The sequence below is a fragment of the Pinus tabuliformis genome, chromosome 3_2 (genome assembly GCF_031772625.1).
Source record: "Pinus tabuliformis cultivar Carrire ecotype Pingquan chromosome 3_2, CPIR1, whole genome shotgun sequence".
In the NCBI taxonomy this organism is placed as follows: domain Eukaryota; kingdom Viridiplantae; phylum Streptophyta; class Pinopsida; order Pinales; family Pinaceae; genus Pinus; species Pinus tabuliformis.
Genome location: NC_142302.1, coordinates 763,740,443 through 763,748,390, shown reverse-complemented (window position 1 = coordinate 763,748,390; position 7,948 = coordinate 763,740,443). Strand labels below are relative to the sequence as shown.

Genomic DNA, 7,948 nt, shown 5'->3' with positions numbered 1-7,948 from the left:
ACTGTTTGGAATTATTTAGAGATTTGTCCCAACCTAATACAGTCATGGTTTCTTAGACAGTCTTTTATGGATCCAATTTGGATCACGGCCTTCCCACTAAAAAAGCTTTGGACCCCCTGTTATCACTGAAAATTCTAATGCCAAAATTTCAAAACCGCTCACATTAGTTGGATGCGCCTAAATCCTTTTAGCAGTTTCACAGCGCAACATGTTTTAGGTGATTTCGTAGCGAAAAACACCGACTTTGCACTAACTGCGCTACGAAATGGGGAATTCGTGCTGATCCATAGCACATCTCACACCAGCTGTCATATTTTCTGCAAGAATTTTACGGGAATAGCATGTGTAAGGTCTTACATGTCGGTCTTGACACGTGCAGGCTCTGTTGGCATCAAAGGGGATAGCGGTAATATAAATTATTATGAAGTCGAATGGAAGTCAAGGTTGCCTTTGTCTGCATATGTTTTGACGGGGATCATTCTCAGGAAGCAGCTTTTGTGATGACATTGAAGGCCCTTTCTCAGTCAGTCTCCTCTATTATAATGGAAATCTAATAGAGCAGGAGGATCTGAAGGATGGCAGACACTATGCTGTCTGGGAAGATCTTTTCAAGAAGCCGTGTTATCTATTTACTTTGGTTGCTGGCCAATTAGTCAGTAGAAATGATACATTCATTACACGATAAGGACGCCAAGTTTCACTTCGCATTTGGACTCCTGCAGATGATATATCAAAGACTGCTCATGCCATGTATTCCCTTAAGGCGGCCATGAAATGGGATGAGGATGTCTTTGGTCTGGAATATGACCTTGATCTATTCAACATCGTGGCAGTACCTGATTTTAACATGGGAACGCTGGAGAACAAGAGCCTTAATATATTTAATTCAAGGTTTGTTTTGGCATCCCCACAAACTGCAACGGATGCAGACTATGCTGCTATCTTGGGTGTTATTGGTCATGAGTATTTCCACAACTAGACTAGTAACAGGGTAACATGCCGGGATTGGTTTCAATTAAGTTTAAAGGAAGGACTTACAATTTTCAGAGATCAGTAATTCTCTTCTGACATGGATAGTCGTGCTGTTAAGCGAATTGGAGATGAGGTGAAGCTGCGTAATTATCAATTTCCTCAGGATGCTGGTCCCATGGCTCACCCTGTGCGTCCACATTCATATATCAAGATGGACAATTTCTATACTGTAACGGTGTATGAGAAGAGAGCAGAAGTTGTCAGGACGTACAAGACCATGTTAGGGCAATCAGGGTTTCGTAAGGGAATGGATCTTTATTTTCAAAGACATGATGGGCAAGCAGTAACTTGTGATGATTTCTTTGCTGCTATGCGTGATGCCAACAATGCAGATCTTTCAAATTTCTTGTTATGGTATTCACAAGCGGGAACTCCTGTTCTAAAAATGCAATCATCCTACAACTCTGAGGGAAATACTTATACACTTAAGTTCAGGCAAGGAATTCCTCCTACTCCAGGTCAATCAGTGAAAGAACCGATGTTTATACCTGTGGCCGTTGGGTTGCTGGATTCCAAAGGAAAAGATCTACCTCTTTCATCAGTCTATAATCGAGGATCTCTGCAGTCCTTTACTACTGAAGGTCATTCCGTTTCAACAGTAATCATCTGTATTGAAAAGGAGGAAGAAGAGTTTGTCTTTGTTGACATTCCTGAAAGATCAATTCTCTCTGTACTACGCAATTATAGTGCTCTTGTGCATATTGTTTCAGATATCACTAATGATGATTTGTACTTTCTACTTGCACATGATTCAGATGAGTTTAACCGATGGGAGCTCTTGTTGTTACTTGAGCGGAATTTATTTAAACAAGTCAGTTAGTCTCGGTATGAGGAACAGATCTCCTTTCATCAGCGTATTTTAACATTCAACAAGCTGAGATGCGGTTTAAGATTGTATAAAGATGCAAGCGAAAGGCATTTCTTCAGAAGCTTTCAGAGTTAGTGTTTCAAGTGCCCCTAGTTCTTCAAGTCAAGGTTCTGGTCAAGGTGATTATGATGCCCTGGGGGATGTTTATACTTGGGGAAAAGGAGCCAATGAAAGATTGGGTCATGGAGATGTGGAAGATCGTAAGACACCTACACTGGTCGAGGCGTTGAAAGACAAGCGTGTTAAGGACATTGCATGTGGCTCCACTTTTACGACAGCTATATGTCTTCACAAGTGGGTATCAGGTGCAGATCAATCAGTATGTTTAGGATGCAGGCAGTCATTTGGATTCACCAGAAAGCGTCACAACTGCTATAATTGTGGATTGGTACACTGCCATTCATGTAGTTCTAAAAAGGCTTTGAGAGCTGCACTTGCTCCCAATCCAAATAAACCATATCGTGTATGTGATTCTTGTCTTATCAAATTGAAGAAAGCATTGGAACTAGCTATGGTATCAAATAACAATAAAAGAAATATGATACCAAGGCATCCAAATGACAACATAGATAGATCAGATAGGCCAGAAACAAAAAATTCAAAAACACAGGGGCTTCCTCCAGAAGCAAAATCTAAAACTAAGAGTGGTAAGAAGTCTGATACATCAGCTTCAAATCGAGCTTCCCTTGGCACCGCTTTTCCAAATTTAAAGGATATTAAGTTTTTGGTTTCAGTTGATCCACAACTATCAAAAACACTTCTTTCCCTTCCACAGTCTAGAAACACCTCACGAGCTGTCTCTCCATTCTCAAGGAGACCCAGTCCACCTCGTTCTGCAACACCTACTCCTTCTATGGCAGGCCTTGCTTCTTCCAAAACTCTTGTTGATGGCCTTACGAAGACAAATACACTTATGACTCAGGAGATTATGAATTTGCAGGACCAGGTTGGGAACTTGACACACAGATGCAAACAACAAGAAGCAGAGTTACAACAGACAGCAAAGCAAGCACAAGAGGCTATGTCTTTGGCTGCTGCAGAATCTCGCAAATGTAAAGTTGCAAAGGAGGAAAATTTAATAATGCAGAAAAGCCTGAGGGGAAGGATTTTCGAATTGGACAGTTGACAGAGAAATTTGTTTCAGACATTGGTGTTAGAAATGATGAAAATATGGGCAAGATGAAGCTTCAGAATAGTTTGAAGGATAAGTCAGAGGTGGATCTTTCTGGAAAATTCATAAATAAAAAAAAATCAGCAGGAGTTTTTTGGCATACTTGAACAGGTACATGAAAACGGTGGACAGCACATCCAAGACGTGGCAGTCTGCTCTATTTTGGGTAATTAAAGGAGAAAGGCATGCTTCTTTGGATTCGAATATTTTGAGGCAAACCAAGGACCGACAAACAGGACAGTTTCATATATTTCAGGGTATTGGAAAGGATGTGGCATTAAAGAGCAACATGAAGCATTAAAAGTCCATCACAGCCACCGCCAAAGGGAACCAGATGTCAGTGAATGAAAATGATTGAAGACCAAGGCTGTTATGGAGTTAGAGTCATAGTTGATTTAGGATTCTAGAGCTGTCAATTAACAGTCAGTTGTATTTATTAATTAGTTTCAAATGTTAGTAGGTGTCATCATAGGCAGAATCGAATTCCCCTCATGCTGGAGGAGGAATATCGATTAGTCAGAATAAGGATGCTATATATAGCTGAAACATCTATGTAATGGGGGTTGGATATTTGAGAAAACAGAGTATTGTTTTGGCTTGTGTAAAAACTCAGTTTCAGTAATACAATTTGCTGCTTTTCTTCTCAGGATTCATACAGTGTTTCAATGCTCAAGATATGTGGTTTTGCTTTATCCTTAACGTTTTTACAGTTGTATAAATACACAATCACTCAGAATTCACTTATGTTGCTCTGATTTCCTGTGTGTATTTGTAAACTGAGGTTTTCTATGAGATGTGTTTTGAGTATTTAAATATCACATGCCCTGACTTCTATGTATGAGCAGTGTTATAGTTTACTGAAGTATGATTAACTCCATAAGCCCAATGGAAGTCTTTGTAATGTCTGTCCAGCCAGCATGTTTGTTAAATTCACTTTACAAGAGTTAGCCATCTTATCAATAGTCAAAATCAACAACCTTTTGAGAGAGCCCTCTCAGGCTAAGGAGGCTAAGCCTTAGTCAAAAGATTGGTCTGAAACAGTTACACAGAGTCTTCCTGATCAGCAGCCTTTCAGTGCTTGATTTTGTGATAACATTTTGGTGCGTCTACCGGGAGCCTGAAGTCTATTCATTCCCGAAATTAAGAGGTTGAACTTCTGAAGGTAGCAGGAGCTCAGACATCATTTTGAGGCTGCAAAACTACCTTGGCGACTCCACACATCAAATAAGAAATTGGAAGGTGACTCCACTGCTAGAAGATCAGTAGCTTGATGAAGTTTCAAGATGGATTCTACTGCAAGAATGAATGCCAGGTATGCTCCTATGGATCGGTCTCATATCCCTGGTTTTCCAAATCCTATGCCAAAGGTTGATTGGTTAGATGATCTTCCAATATTCAAAGATGAAAAGAAGGATAATGCTGCTCTCCATTTGGTTAAATTCCATATGCATGTACGCAGTCTTAAGGTTCATTTCCCTGAAGATTGTCTCATGAAAATGTTTATGACCACTTTAGAAGGAAAAGCATGGTCTTGGTATAAAAGTCTGGAAAATGGTTCAATATATTCGCTTGCTAGTTTTCATGATGAATTCTGTGAAATGTATAAAGAAGGTTATCCTTCCTTATTGCTGCTTAAAGATTGCTGTAGGCATTCTTTAAATCTTATTCAGTATTTGAAGGATTGTTATGATGATGATGAATTTACGGATGAAGAAATTTTAGAGGCTCTTCATAACAATGCATTCCAGCACCAAGGAGAAGGTATAACATCCCATGAAACGCAGCATGAGGAGCAGCAGGGGTTTACTTGTGAAAACCATGTTTCATCCTTTGATATGAATGAAGAGATGCAGCAGATTTCCCAGTCTTTTGGTCATAAAGAGTATGAAAATGATTACACACAGCAAGAAGAAGTGTTGGAAGACAGCTTTTATGACCCTCAGGCAGAGGAAAAGGTTGGTTTTTTATGTCAAACTTCTCAGCAGCTTACAACAATAAATGATCATAAGAAAGAGGAAATTTACATTGTTTGTAGGCAACATTCAGAAAAGCAGTTCGATAGCACATCAAAGGAATTTTGTGTGGTTGAGTATCAGTGGTCTAAAGATGTAGAGTGTTATGATGATCATCAAAATAACCATGTCTTCTCTGACCTTATAAGTGAATATATGGATAATCTTTGTACTCCGGTCTTTCATTTTCATTTACATTATGAAGATCAAGTATATTATGGGTTGATTTGGTCATCTCACTACCATGGTTATTTTGAGGTCGAATGCAGTCAAGAGCCTCCCATATCAGAAAAGACAATTGATTGGCTTTATTGGAAATATCATGTTGCTTGAGCTACAAGTGGAGCTTGCAGCTAATAGGGTAGGTAGCTAGGAAAGTGCAAATAAGCTCAAGGTGACTGAGCATTTTTTTTTAGTAGTGGTAGATTTCTTTTTCCCACAGTGATCATCAAATTTAAGCCCGAGGTGAAGGCCCAAGAAGCTGGAAAGGGATGCTTGTCAAGCAAATTTCTGTTTGTCATAAATGGATAAGGTACTGGACCTGCGAGTTCTTAGTGTACCACAAGGGCACACTATCCCAAGTGGAGCCACTGTTATCACTGAAAATTCTAATGCCAAAATTTCAAAACCGCTCACATTAGTTGGATGCGCCTAAATCCTTTTAGCAGTTTCGCAGCGCAACATGTTTTAGGTGATTTCGTAGCGAAAAACACCGACTTTGCACTAACTGCGCTACAAAATGGGGAATTCGTGCTGATCCATAGCACATCTCACACCAGCTGTCATGTTTTCTGCAAGAATTTTACGGGAATAACATGTGTAAGGTCTTACATGTCGGTCTTGACAGACTCTGTGTAACTGTTTCAGACCAATCTTTTGACTAAGGCTTAGCCTCCTTAGCCTGAGAGGGCTCTCTCAAAAGGTTGTTGATTTTGACTATTGATAAGATGGCTAACTCTTGTAAAGTGAATTTAACAAACATGCTGGCTGGACAGACATTACAAAGACTTCCATTGGGCTTATGGAGTTAATCATACTTCAGTAAACTATAACACTGCTCATACATAGAAGTCAGGGCATGTGATATTTAAATACTCAAAACACATCTCATAGAAAACCTCAGTTTACAAATACACACAGGAAATCAGAGCAGCATAAGTGAATTCTGAGTGATTGTGTATTTATACAACTGTAAAAACATTAAGGATAAAGCAAAACCACATATCTTGAGCATTGAAACACTGTATGAATCCTGAGAAGAAAAGCAGCAAATTGTATTACTGAAACTGAGTTTTTACACAAGCCAAAACAATAATCTGTTTTCTCAAATATCCAACCCTCATTACATAGATGATTCAGCTATATATAAAAACATAATTCTAACTACTTGGAGCTTCCTCCTCCAGCATGAGGGGAGCTCGATGACTGCCACTAATGACACCTATCTGCTTTGTAACAAACTATTAAATACAATAACTGCTAACTGAAATTCTAAAGAGTTCTAATTTGATTATGACTCTAACTCTATCTCCTTCGTAGAATGATTCCTCCTTGCAGCTTTGACACCTGGTTTCCTTTTCGTTTGGCTGAGATGGCTGAGATGAGCAGTTAATGCTCCATGTTAGCTTTGGATACTGAAGGCTTTAACTGCTCAGCGATGTTAGGGAATATCCCTTGCTTTCCGGTTCTGGTCCCCCATCACTTCGAATATGCAGCAGCATGTCTTTTTAGTCCCTTTAACAACCCAAAAATATAGAACACCACCATGTTTCCAGATGAGTCGGATGCTCCATCGATAGCCAAGTGTGCAAGCCAAAATTCCATGTATGCAATTCATTCAATACCCTATGACCGGTAATAAAGTAGCTTTATAACCGAAAATTTTTAAACCTGAGTTAAACATTTCACCTTTTTGAAGGCACACCTGTCTTGATCAGAATGGCTGGGATGTCTTCATTTGATCTTTTACATATCCTTTAGGTGTTCCCTTTTGGAAAAATCACGCACATATTACCAAACTGTTTGTTTGCTTTAAAAACACCACCTACAGCAGTTTCGTAGCGCGCTACGAAACTGCTGAATTTGTTAAAATAGCTTGTATTTGCCCTGAGGTATTTACTGCTTAGACCTTTAATTGCTAAAACACCTTTACATATGGCAGGGATCTACATGTCCTCAAAACAAGAAAACTAAGCAAAATTTAACAAAATTTGGAACAACACCTTTCTTTGAACAGCAACTTCATTTAGCAGCTAACTGACCTAGCCGTGCCTTTAAGTCTGCAACTTTCTTCCTCATGGATTTATTTTCAGCTCTAAGATGCATATTTATCTTTCTGATGAATTTGGCCTCTTTGAGAGTTGGAACTGTCCATGTGTAAACATCAGCTACTGAATCCAACTGGTTTACTAGGTTTTCACTTCCTTTCAATACAGCTTTACGATAATTTGCATACCTAACTGCAGACTCCCTAGTGGCATTCTTCACCTTAGCAATTTCATTTTTAGCTGCTTCTAACTGATTTCTTATAGCTATAATATTACCTCCTTGGGATATGATGACTGTTCTATTTGTATCCTTTTGCTTGATTTTCTCTGCCTCCTCTGTTCTAGGCAATTCCTCGGCTTCCTCTGTTCTGGGCAGTTTCTCGGCTTCCCTTACTTGCTTTCTTGTAATAGGTCTTCTGGGCTTGAAGATGAATTCATCACCTGGTTCATCAAACTTCAGTCTTTTTGAAGCCCTAGATTTCTTGGTGCTTTCTGGTGATGACTGTGTCAAATCAATGTGCACTGGTTCAATGTGCACCAGTTCAATTTGCTCAAACTCAATGGCCTCCAACAAATCACTCTGGCTGGCCTTAGATAT

General features: G+C 39.3%; 1 pseudogene; it reads left to right on the top strand.

Moving 5' to 3' along the window:
• Positions 1–357: 357 nt before the first annotated feature.
• Positions 358–1,852, top strand: LOC149182869 (puromycin-sensitive aminopeptidase pseudogene; annotated as a pseudogene).
• Positions 1,853–7,948: the final 6,096 nt, after the last annotated feature.